Below are 13,142 nucleotides of genomic sequence, written 5' to 3'. Positions count from 1 at the left end.
TATATATATGTATATTATACATATATATATACATATATAACAATATTATATGTATATATATATATATATTATACATGTCCTTGGTCCGCCCACACCTGGAATATGCCTATACAAGCTTGGAGACCTTATTGATAAAGGACATAGAGCTCCTTGAAAGTTCAGAGACGAGCCGACTAAACTAGTGGAAGGATTGGGTAGCTTGTCATACCCAGCAAAGACTACAAAGGCTGAATCCTACTACTCTAGAGACGCGTAGAGAGAGAGCTGATCTTATCGAGACCATAAGATTATGACAGGGCTTGGAGAATATTGATCATAGGACATTTTTTTCACCTGCAATCCTGTCCACACCAGAGGTCACAGCATGAACTGTACAAAGAGCGCAGTCGTCTCGAATTACGGAAAAACATTTTCTCTCAGAGAGTGATTGACAGCTGGAACAGCCTTCCCCAACATGTTATTGCGGCAAAAGACTTGCCTCACATTTAAAATCGAATTAGGCCGCTATTGGACAGTTCAGGGTTTTATATAAGCGCAAGCTGCCTAACCCTTGATAGCCATACAAACACTTGATGTGATGTGTGGCTGTACAGTAAATACAGTAAATACAATCGGTCGCACAGCTTTGTCGGGCTTAGTACAAGTACATAGCGATCTGCCTTTGCTACAGCCCTTTGCTAACACACACAACATACCCAGCACGGCACAGGGGCTATGTCCGCGAGTGACACGGGGAACACAGGCTGGTTCACCACACAAAACATAAAAAAATTACAGACTGTAGGCCTACTGCGCTAACGTTATCATCGGTTATAAAATCAGAAAGGGTCAATTTCTGAATTATTGTTCCAAACTATTAAACATATAAAATGCATAGACATAGCGTTCATTCAACTACAAATAGGCCTACTACTGTAGTTAGATTATACAATCTGCTGTATGTCAATACGCTTCGCTGGCACGATCGTCCACAAAACAAGTTGATCATAGGTTACGACTACGTGATAATAATGCTTTTATCATAAATTTGCCCATATAATGCTAACTTACAAATGAAATGTCCTTCCACATTCCTTAACCTGCTGGTTAGTGCAGTTTATGGCTGCACAGGATGGCATTCTCTAACAAATAAATCTAAAATGTTTTTCTCGAGACGCTAGAGTTGCTTATAATTATTGCTAGCAGACGTTCGCAGCTAGATCGGATCCCTTCTTTCATACGAATGGTAACATAAGAATTAATATAATTGGTAGAATAGGCTCCGACTAGCTAGCATGCATCGCTGACGCATTTTTCGTGTATTTCTCGTTCCCATAGCTCATATCCATATTTATATAATCTCTTAAGTATGGATCAAAGTTTTTTTTCATGCTAATTTGAATAATAGAATAAGTCGCGTTTTCTTATTATTCATTTGAAATGTTGTGGGGCACAGACCGGCAGATTCAGCTTTACAGAGTGGTTGGAAGATGGCGCTCTTGCGTCACTGTCATGTTAAGCGCGGATAGGCCAATGCTCTATCCAGATTATATTATAGAGATCAGTGCAAAAAATACCTGAATGTCCTTTGCAAGTAAGTGCTGCCACCTGTCGGTGACACCGCATTGTGAAGTCGGCTGCTCGTCTTAAAGGGACAGTAGCCTCTAAGATTTTACTGCATACAACTGTACTTACTGTATAACAAATCGTCTATACCCACACGTATTTGTTACCAGATACCCAATTTAATTGCTATAATTATTTACACATCAACGCTACGAAATTTGAACGGCGCCATGACACCCGCGACCGTGGTGCCATCCCGAAAAAGTTGCGTATTTGACAATTTATTTTGCAGGTTACAGACCGAGGGCTAATCACAAAAGTGCAATTATATTTATACCTATAAATGCTATTTAACCGAACGATATATATTCATTTTAGGGCAAATTTATCTATATTATAACTGAAACTATATGTCGTTTATAAGATATTACAATCCTTTTGCTTTTAAATGAATAAATAAGAAATACCCTCGGTCTCTAACTTGGCTGGAAAGTGGTTTTGCGCAACTTATCAGATCGTGCGCTTTGAGTGGCGCCACCGTCGTTGTAATCAAACTGTAGTCGTTAGTTTTAAAACATTTTTTAATAATATTTCTAATGGTGATTGAACCATGAAACTTTTTATGTAGCGTAATTATAACCTAAATTAGCTGAAAATAACCCTAGAAACCAGAGTAAACTCTCCCAGCACTTGGTCTCTTGAAAACTTTGGTTTTAGTACTGGAACCACAATACTAGAAAATTCTATAGAACATTTATATACTGTACTATATACCATTCCAAAATTCGAAAAATTCCAAAACGTGTCTGCATGGTCCCAAGGGTTTCGGATAATAGATTTTGTACTGTCAGATCACATAATAATTATATCATATGATATGATATACTATAGCTATAGTACTAGAGCTAATGATATACGGGCTCTAGCTGGTACGGGTACTGTATATTACAGGGCTCCCTCTTGATGTTTATTTTTTAGCCACCAATGAAAGACTATACTATATAGCCACTGTTCACTTTATCGTATGTGCTACGCAAGGCATAAACACAGTTGATGGGTATGGGAAAGGAGGTGTACACATTTTTTTTACGACATGAGACTGCAATTTGACGATTTCATTATTAGCTCATCTGACGTAGTCAGATGCAGCTTGTAGAATCGCATGATCGATCGTCCGTCCGTGCGTCCGTCAACAGTTGGGCACAAATCTTAACCGCTCGACGTACTACGGGGCGCCATGCAGGACAGGCATTTTTGTACCTATAAACTTGACAAAAATGAGTTTTGTGAACACAAAACTCAATTCTGTCAATCCTGTCCCACAAAACTCAATTTTGTGAACACAAAACTCAATTCTGTCAATCCTGTCCCACAAAACTCAATTTTGTGAACACAAAACTCAATTCTGTCAAACCGGTTCCACAAAACTCAATTTTGTGAGCACAAAACTCAATTCTGTCAATCCGGTTCCACAAAACTCAATTTTGTGAACACAAAACTCAATTCTGTCAATCCTGTCCCACAAAACTCAATTTTGGGAACACAAAACTTAATTCTGTCTTACCTGTCCCACAACACTCAATTTTGTGAACACAAAACTCAATTCTGTCGAACCCGGTTCCACAAAACTCGATTTTGTTGCCAAATATGGCACACCGCATGTAAGAAGGGCTACCATTGGTTTCTTCTGACCAATGGTAGACCTCTAAGTTCTTACATGCCTGTGCCATATTTGGGCAACAAAATCGAGTTTTGTGGAAGCGGTTCGACAGAATTGGCCCTGTCCTGCATGGGCCCCCGTATCCCACAAAACCAATTTTGTGAACACAAAACTTAATTCTTCAATCCTGTACCACAAAACTCATTTTGTAAACACAAAACTCATTCTGTCGAACCGGTTCCACAAAACTCGATTTTGTTGCCCAAATATGGCACACGCATGTAAGACGGGCTACCATTGGTTTCTTCTGACCAATGTAAGCCCTTCTACATGTCGTGTGGCCATATTTGGCAACAAAATCGAGTTTGGGAACGGTTGCGAGCAGAATTGAGTTTTGTGGGACAGGATTGACAGAATTGAGTTTTGTGTTCACAAAATTGAGTTTTGTGGAACCGGATTGACAGAATTGAGTTTTGTGTTCACGAAATTGAGTTTTGTGGAACCGGTTTGACAGAATTGAGTTTTGTGTTCACAAAATTGAGTTTTGTGGGACAGGATTGACAGAATTGAGTTTTGTGTTCACAAAATTGAGTTTTGTGAGACAGAATTGAGTTTTGTTAGACAAAATTGAGCCCTGTCCTGCATGGCGCCCCGTACGTACGGTTACGATATTCGGGACGTCGGGGGTGGGGGGGATTGTGAAAAGGACTCAGGATGACAAATTTGGGGGTCAAGGGTCCAAGGTCAAGATGTGTAAACGGAGGGGGAGTATTTCCCCCTTAACTTAAGGTATTGGAGGAAATACGGAATTGCGGCACAAATCTTAACGGCTCGACCTATATGCTCTTAATATTCGGTGTATAGTGTGATGGGCAGGAAACCCATCACCAGTGCGAAATTGGAGGTCACAGGTCAAAGGGCAGTGGGGGAAAGGTCAGATATCAGACATTTTCTGAGGACATAGCTTATAGACAGAGTGAAAAACTTTTTTGTTTCAGCGCTGCATGACCTACCATTTTTATCACTTTATTGAAAGGACCATGAAATCTGCTTTCCACTGACGTACGTGCGAAGATTATGTGTCTGATAACCGTTTGACCCTCAAGACAGAGGAGGGTTAAACATGGATTCCTGAACTGCCTCAATGACGTCACAATGTTGTCATATTCATGGCACATCCATAATCTAGAAACCCAATAAGCCTGGATAGCCGAACGCCTACAGCACATGCAGGCGTCACGGCTCAAAGGTCGTTGGATCGAATCCCATCTGATTTTTTATTATTTGTATCTGTTTTCTGTATTCGTCTATCTTTATCCATTTAACTATTTTTTTCCAATTAACGCAAATATTTTTCATGATTTATTTACAACAATTTAATAACAACAATTATTTTTTTTTTAATAGGTTTAGGGTTAGGGTCACAATGCACCATAAAACAGGAGATTCAGGCACGCGACTTGTATCAACCAATGGGATTTGGGAGGTATGCAGAATGCAGAAGGTTGCTGAAATGATGTGTACGCAACTGCGTATCTGCATATCTGCGCCTAACAAAGGTGTCACTACGCACGACTTAAATGTTACGTTTATAACTGTAGCAACAGACCTCAGATGAGCCCAGAGGCTCTGCAGCTCTTGTTCAATCGTAATTTTGTGAGAAATTTTTTTCACCAGTTGTATTCGATCGCCACTTGGTGTAGTGAAATCGGCACTGTTATTGATTTATCACATTTTGCGAAGGTGGCGAACGCCAGCGGTAGCCCTGTATATATATATATATGTATAGGTTTTTTCCAGGAAATCTGCTGCCTTGCAGGGGAACAGCTGGGCAGAAAAAACACACAGGCCTACAAAGAAACATGCCCACAGGCAATACATAGACATTTCTCATACCAGATTGTTCATGAACGCTTTCTCTTGTTACAGGTTATATAGCGGTTATACATACGTGTTTATTATTGTGTCATTCTATACTGGTGATACTGGATCTTTCTTTCCCTCTGTGTGATGTAATAAATGGTGTAATAAATGGTGTAGTTTGTCGTTAGCTAGTGTCGTTGAACTTCAGTTACTTGGGCTGAGAGGGTCTATGTCCCCCAACTACTACAGGGGCATAGCCAGCCCTTCCAAGAGGGGGAATTCCTTCCAAGAGGGGGGATTCCTTCCCAGAGGGGGGATTCCTTCCAAGAAGGGGATTCCAAACCTACTATATACTAATAAAACTTCGTTAACATTTTCTTTTCATGTTTTTATATACATACTGTATCAGATATGTGCTATTTTGATACAAACCAGGGGGGATTCCGGAATGCCTGGAATCACCCCTGACTACGCCCCTGTACTATCGAAGGGGACCCTGGGTACGGTTCGATATATCGGAACGTACCCTGGTACTATCTAATATGCCGGACCGTACCTCGCCTACTCCACTAACGAGGCTAGGGAGTCGCCTACGCCTACTCCCTAACCCTAACCCTAACCCTAACCATATCAAATAGTTACCAGGGTATACGTTCCGGTATATCGAACCCTGTGAGCGTCACTTGGAATATGAGGAGTATATTTGCTATGTACAAAGTTAGAAGACTAATTGCCAACAGCTCCCCTTACATAGATTAGACGTACGCACTGCCGCCAACTGTGCTTATGCACTTAGGAGTTGGGAAGGGGCGTGGGGGGCGTGGGGGAGAGAATATTATCAGTTTCCCAGATACAAAGGTGACATTTCCCATTTCTTAGTTTATCAAAATCTCAATTCCGGCTTTCCGACGTCCCGGCTGACTTTTATTCTGGAATCACGAAAAAAATTTATTTTGCATTTCCCACTTCCCAGATTAGTAAAATGTTCCAATCCTGCATCCTGAAAATAATCCATCCCCTCCCCCTCTAACTCAGGATTATGTGATTTAGTTTGTGATTTATAATCAATGTGTGATCAACCCACTTCTTTTGGGATCTGCATTGCTGGCTGCATGTTTTATTCATGTACTTATTTTTTTTTTATTATGTACGTTTTGATAATTACTTAAATAATCAATCAATCAATCAATATAATCACATATGTGTATGAATAATTCTATTACAATCGATCTATAATCGATCAATAACGTAACAATGTATTGATGAACCCATGGATCATGATCTTGTACGTTTCCTACACCATAATCCTATACGAATATAGATGGAGTCAGGAGTGTATAATAAAGAGAGTGTATAATCTTTATATTATCTTTGTATTATATTTAATAACCCTTATATAACCTTTATATTGTACACTCCTGATATAGTCATGCGTGCGTGTGTAAATCGTGTATTATTCACAAACTCGTATGATTTTATGGGCTTAGGTTCCCGGTATCTGCCGAAATAAGTAAAGTTTGAATAAGTAAAGATTAAGGTTATCCTTTGAAAAGAGACAAACTTTGTTTAATGATCATTAAGTGTCCCAGTTTAATGTAACATTGTTTAAATTTAAATCTGCCACTAGATGGCAGGATGTGTCCCTCTGTTCACGACACGTCATATGCAGCTTTATGTTCAGTTTCTATCAAAAGATTGAAATTGTATTTTGTTAGAATTGTACGTTAGTAGTCATAAGGTGCTTAATCCTACCAAGCTATCTGTATCGTTGCGATAAACCTATGTTCTCGCAATTCCAGTATCTGCCAAATTGAATCGTATTTATTGAGATTATACTTTCAAACGAGATTGGCCATTACTTTTTGAAGTAGTTTCATATGAAAACAAATCTGTGGTGTCTATTATACCGGCGTAACACTAATGAAATTTATATCCGTCACTAGATGGCGATATCTGTCCTATAGATGTGATATATGAAGAGAGAGAGCGAGAGAGAGAGAGAGAGAGAGAGAGAGAGAGAGAGAGAGAGAGAGAGAGAGAAAGAAAGACACAGAGAGAGAAAGAGAGTGAGGTGTTGAGATGTTGCGCCTGCTCGCGCCGACGGTGTGACGTCATAAGGATCCGATGAAACATTTATCTTCTCTTCTCGTGACGGTGATTATAGCGATTATGTGCGGAGAGGAAGTGTAGGCGCGGCGGGGGAAGGTGGTGGGAGAGGAAGTGTGGGCGCGGCGGGGGAAGGTCGTTAGTAACGGGGGAAGGTGGTGGGAGAGGAAGTGTAGGCGCGGCGGGGGAAGGTCGTTAGTAACGGGGGAAGGTGGTGGGAGAGGAAGTGTAGGCGCGGCGTGGGAAGGTCGTTAGTAACGGGGAAGTGTAGGAACGGAGAGGTGGTGGAGAGGAAGTGTATGGCGCGCGGGGGAAGGATCAAGTTAGTAAGGCCGTGGGAGGTGGTGGGAGAGGAAGTGGTAGCGCCGCGGCGGGGAAGGTACGTGAGAGAGGAGTGTGGGCGGCGGCGGGGGAAGTCGTTAGAACGGGGAAGGGTGGTTGGGAGAGGAATGTGTAGGCGGCGCGGGAAAGGTGTGGGAAGTCAGGAAGTGTGGGCGCCGACGGGGGAAGATCCGTTAAGTAACGGGGAAAGGTGGTTGGGAAGGAAGTGTGGGCGGCACGGGGGAAAGGTGAGTTAGTAAGCGGGGGAAAGGTGGTGGGAGAGGAAGTGTAAGGCGCGGCGGGGGAGGTGGTGGGAGAGGAAGTGTGGCGCGCGGGGAGGTGAAGATCCGTGGGAGAGAAGTGTAGGCGCGGCGGGGCGAAGGGTGTTAGTAACGGGGGAGTGGTGGGAGAGGAAGTGTACGGCGCGGTCGGGGGAAGGTGGTGGGAGAGGAAGTGTGGGCGCGGGCGGGGGAAGATCGTTAGTAACGGGGGAAGGTTGGTGGGAAGAGGAATGTAGTGGCCCGGGGCCGCGGCGTGGGAAGGTCGTTAGTAACACGGGGAAGATCGTGGGAGGAGGAAGTGGGGCGTCGGGTCGAGGGCTAGAAGGTACGTGAGAGAGGAATGTTGGGCGCGCACGGGGAAGATCGTTAGTAAGACGGCGAGCAAGGTGGTGGGAGAGGAAGTGAGGCGCGACGGGGGAAGGTGTTAGTAACGGCGGAGATGGTTGGGGGAGAGGAAGTGTGTGGCGCGGCGGGGAAGGTCGATGAGAGAGGAAGTGTAGAGCGGCGGGGGAAGGTGGTTAAGTAACGGGGGAAGGTGGTGGGAGGTAGTGGGGCGCCGGCGGGGAAAGTGGTGGAGAGGAAGTGTGGCGGGCGGGGAAGGTGGTGGGAGAGGAAGTGTGCTGGCGCGGCGGAGGGAAGGTCCGTGAGAGAGGAAGTGTGGGCGCGGCGGGGGAAGGTCGTGGAAGAGTGGGAGTAATGTTCCGCGAAGTTGAAACGGTGAGGTCCTGGTGCTATACGCGTTGTGTGGTGGGTGCGCGCCTGCAGCGTGTGTGTACGTGTTTGTGTGGGTGTGTGGGTGAGCGTGCTATGCGTGGGTGATGTGTGTGTGTGTGCGGTCGTGCGTGCGTGCGGTGATATGAGCGTTGCTTGCGTGGCGTGTGTTATGTTATGTGTGCGTGCGTGATGTTGTTCGTGCGTGCTTGTAGATGTGTGTGTGCGGTGCGTGCGTGCGCTGCGTGCGTGCGCTGCGTGTGTGTGGTGCGCGGAGTTAAGAATGAACGCGTGTGAGTGTGCTATGAAGTTTTACGATCGTTCTCCGTATGTCGGTAAAAATGCAAACGCGTAAACTCGGACTTATGCTGCGGTACGTACGACTCTTATATTTAGCCAATATATAGATGTAGAGATACATATAACGTGAGTGTATTATAGATATGGTATATATGTATGGACGGATCCGATGTTACCAGATATTATAAAGAGGTTAAGCCATGTTTTTTACGCTCCGTGGTGAGTGTCTCTCTGACTGAATCTCTAGGCTAACAGAGAAGATCTAATCACATTTAGACGCTGCATCTAGTAACGACTAGCACGTATATACGTCATGCTATACTCCTATTTACAGCTTCCTCATAAGCTCTCAGCGCACCTACAGCGCCGCGCGCACGCACACACACACCAACATTCATATACACACGCGCTCGTGTACACGCACGCATGCATGTACACACACATATATACGTACCCTCTCCCCTCCCTACATATCTTTCTCTGTCTATCTCATTGTCTACCTCTCCTTTCCCCTTCTCCTTCCATCTTCGATCTCTTCTTTTCTCTCTCTCTCTCTCTCTCTCTCTCCTCCCTCTCTCTCCCTCGCGCCTCTCTCTCACACACTGACTCACTCACTCTCTCTCTTTCCTCTCTCTCTCCTCTTCTCTCTGCTCTCTCTCTCTCTCTACTCGTCTCTCTCTCTCTCACCCCTTCTCCCTTCTTACACACACACTCTCCGCTTCGCTCTCTTACTCTTTCGACTCTAAACCTCCGTAATAATATGGCTGAGCGTTAAAGCTGGCCGACACACGGCGCGAGGACACGCCCTATCAGATGTAGAGCTGTTAGCAGAGAACGGCCTGCTCAAACGCCCTCTCGCTCTGTATCTCTCGTCATCTCTCTCATCTCTCTACTCTCCTCTTCTCTTCTCTCTCTCCGTCTCCTTTCTCGTTCCGTCCCCTTCTCTCTCCTCTCTCTGCCTCTCTCTCCGTTCTCTCTCTGCTCTCTCAGTCGTTCTCTCTCTCTCCTCATTCTCATTCTTCTGCTCTCTCTCTTCGCGCGAATTCCCGCATATACAATATACAACGCCGACATCGGTGACCTCCGTGACGTCATCGCGACCTCATTGCGTCACGTCGGCGGGCTGCGCCGACAGCAGAGGCGAAATATGGTCGTCGGCGGCGGCGGCGAATAGGTCGCCTCGTGTGAAGTCGAGCATCATCGGCACGACGACGGGTCCGTCGTGCCAGACGCCTCCGTCGTCGTCGTCGCCGCCGCCGACGACGACGACGACGTTATTCGTGCCTGAAAAAGCCGACGGCGACGCGAGTCAGGTGGCGCTCGGTAGAGGGCGCAGCGTTCGCGACGCGCGTTTTATTTTTCACCCGTGTGTTTTTTTCTTGAGCGAATTTTTTTTGCGATCTCATTTTTTTGGAAGGATGACGCGAAGAATGCCGTGTGACGTCACTCTCGTTTGGTAGCAGACGCGCGCGCGTTGCCGCGGAAACTGCCGTGCCACTCTCTCTTTCTCTCTCTCTCTCNTCTCTCTCTCTCTCTCTATTTTTCTCTATTTTTCGACTCGCAAATGGAGAAGGTGCGTCGGTGGTGCGGTGTTGAGAAAGAGAACAAACGAGATCTGGGTTAACATCGGCAATTTCGCGATAAAACACAAATCGTTCGCATCAAAAAACGAAAAACAACTCGCGAACTCTAAAGAACCGTCAACAGGCGGCGCCCTCTAGTGAGGGGAAAAACGCGCACGCGCGCGGGTAAAAAATTCCGTTCGATTTTTGTCCCATTTTCGTTCGTCGATGTCGCTGAAATGTCAACTAAATAGACATGCACTGAAACGAAAACAGAGGTGAGCAAACACCATAACGCACGAGATGCAATAAAGGTAGCTATAGCGAGATCAACGAGAATGCAAAACTTCAATAACATGTGGTATCTATGCAGGCCATCAGCAGAGAAAACAGTGAAACTACAGAGGGTAAAAGGGTGATAACTAAACATTGGCCTACACACGGCGCCCAATGTGCGAGTGAGGCGCAGAGGGCAAACAAGATGAGGCCCTACTGTAGGACCGGTGTACATACATAATGATCATCACAGACACAATGATAATGAGGGTAAACAAGGTAATATAAGGGTATAATAAAGGGATCAAGGCTACTGTACGACCATTGTACGTAGAGATCATTAAACATCAGCAGCAAACCGCTGAACATCATACCTAGCCCTCAGCCTATCCCTAACCCTAATCCTAACCCTAACCCTCTCCCTAACCATCACCCTAACCCTAACCCTAATCCTAACCCTAACCCTAATCCTCACCCTAACCCTAACCCTAATCATAATTCTAACCATAACCATAACCATAACCATAACCCTAACCATAACCCTAACCCTAACCGTAACCCTAATCCTAACCCTTATCCTAACCATAACCGTAACCCTAATCCTAACCCTTATCCTAACCATAACCATAACCCTAATCCTAACCCTTATCCTAACCATAACCCTAACCCTAACCCTAACCTTAACTCTAGCCATAACCCTTTCCTGGCTAGTACCATATCCCTAACGTTAATCTAGTAGCTCTAGTCCTGACCACAACCGTGACCATGGTCATATCCCTGGCTTTACATGTATGTACGAAGGTCCTGCAGTAGGATTGACCAAAAAAGTGTATACGGGGAAAAAAACAATGTACTACAACTACGATCGAAAATGTACGTAACTGCAAATGAATACACAACTAGACTGGACTCATCTCTCTCTCTCTCTCTCATCTCTCTCTCTCTCTCTCTCGTCTCTCTCTCTTCTCTGTCTCTCTCTCTCGCTTATCTCTTCTCTTCTTCGTCTCTCTCATCTCCTCGCTCTCTCTCCTCTCTCCTCTCTTCTCTCTGCCTCTCTCTTCTGTCTCTCTCTCCCTCTCTCCTCTCTCTCGCTCTCTCTTTCTCTCGCATCTTTCTCTCTACTCTCCGCTCTCTCTTTCTACTCTCTCTCTCTCTCTCCACTCTCTCTTCTCTCTCTCTCTTCTCTTCTCTCTTTCCTCGCACTCTCTCTCTCTCATCTCTCTCTCTCTCTCTCTCTCTCTCTTTCCCCTCTTCTCTCTCTCTCTCTCTCTCTCTCTCTCTCGCTCCCCCTCTCTCTCTCTCTTTCCTCTCTCTCTCTCCTTCTCTCTTCTCTGTCTCTCCCTTTTTTCCCTCTCTCGCTCTTCTTCTTCCTCTCTCTCCTCCTCTCTACTCTCTCGCTCTCTCTCTCTCTACTCTCTATCTCTTACCTATACCGCCCCGTACACTAGCCAGTGTAGGCGCTGTCGACACGCTTTAGAATCTGCTTCCACCTGTACGTGTGCGAAATCCCAGATGTTAATTACAACATCTACACGACGCCAGCTGCCATGTCCACACGATAGTATGTTTATGTATATATACACTAACGACATTAGCTGGGTTCCTGTGTACACGGACAATACATGTGACACGCGTAAAGTTGGCGGAGGCGGTAATGGGAGGAAAAACAAACACTCACGTGTACACACACACCATGACCGCGCGCACACACACACACACACACACACCACACGCGCCGCGCAACACACACACACACACGCACCACACACACACACGCGAACGCACGCACGCACCCACGCGCGTGTGCGCTAATGAAATGCTACCCCCAAAATGTTGTAAAACAATAAGATGTCAACTTAGGGAAAACATAGAACGATCTCGGGCGCGGTGCCTCGAGACATAATGTATAGCAAGCACTTCACTGGTTGCCAATAAGTACATGCTGCTGCTGCTATACGGCTATCTCATTTATCCCACCCACACACGCTTTCGAGAATGCAGGATCTCTCTAGTTTCTTTCCGAGGCGCCCTCTGGCGTGTCGTCGTCTCCGACAGATATCGTGCAAACGCACAACGAACTCGAAAACATATACTGACGGACGTTAAGTGTGGAGTGTTGTGTGTTGGGGGGGATGTGTCGTGTGTGTGTCGTGTGTGTGTGTGTGTGTGTTGTTAGTGTTGTGTCGTGTGTGCTGTGTATTTGCTGTGTGCGCCGCGCGCGCGTTTCAGGTGTGTGCTGCCTGCGTGCGTGGTGCGTCAGCGTGCGTCTGTGTTCCGTGAAAAAGCTGATTTTTTCAAACGCTTACAGTTAATGTGTTTTCTACGTTACATGCCTGGAAGATTGTCCGTTTTTTCCATCGCGTGCTTATTGTTTTTTCTCCATAGCTATAAGCGTGGAATATTATATCTTTATTTCATTTGCTGTGTTTTCCAGAAGATTGCCTGGAGCGATCCAGGGAAGATGTGATGTTTTTGCGATATGATGATGATGATGATGATTGATAATAGAGGGGATAT

The 13,142-nt window shown here is 45.3% G+C and overlaps 1 long non-coding RNA gene across 1 annotated transcript in view; it reads right to left on the bottom strand.

The window, feature by feature from the left end:
• Window positions 1-12,063: 12,063 nt before the first annotated feature.
• LOC106817560 overlaps window positions 12,064-13,142 on the bottom strand; it is a 15,611-nt gene continuing 14,532 nt past the window's right edge. Inside the window, exon 3 of the long non-coding RNA XR_001395075.1 lies at window positions 12,064-12,115. This is a non-coding gene — a long non-coding RNA (uncharacterized LOC106817560). The remainder of the gene's footprint in view (window positions 12,116-13,142) is intronic.

Source organism: Priapulus caudatus, unplaced genomic scaffold, assembly GCF_000485595.1.
Source record: "Priapulus caudatus unplaced genomic scaffold, Priapulus_caudatus-5.0.1 Scaffold1769, whole genome shotgun sequence".
NCBI lineage: Eukaryota > Metazoa > Priapulida > Priapulimorpha > Priapulimorphida > Priapulidae > Priapulus > Priapulus caudatus.
This window is presented reverse-complemented; position numbering and strand designations above follow the sequence as displayed.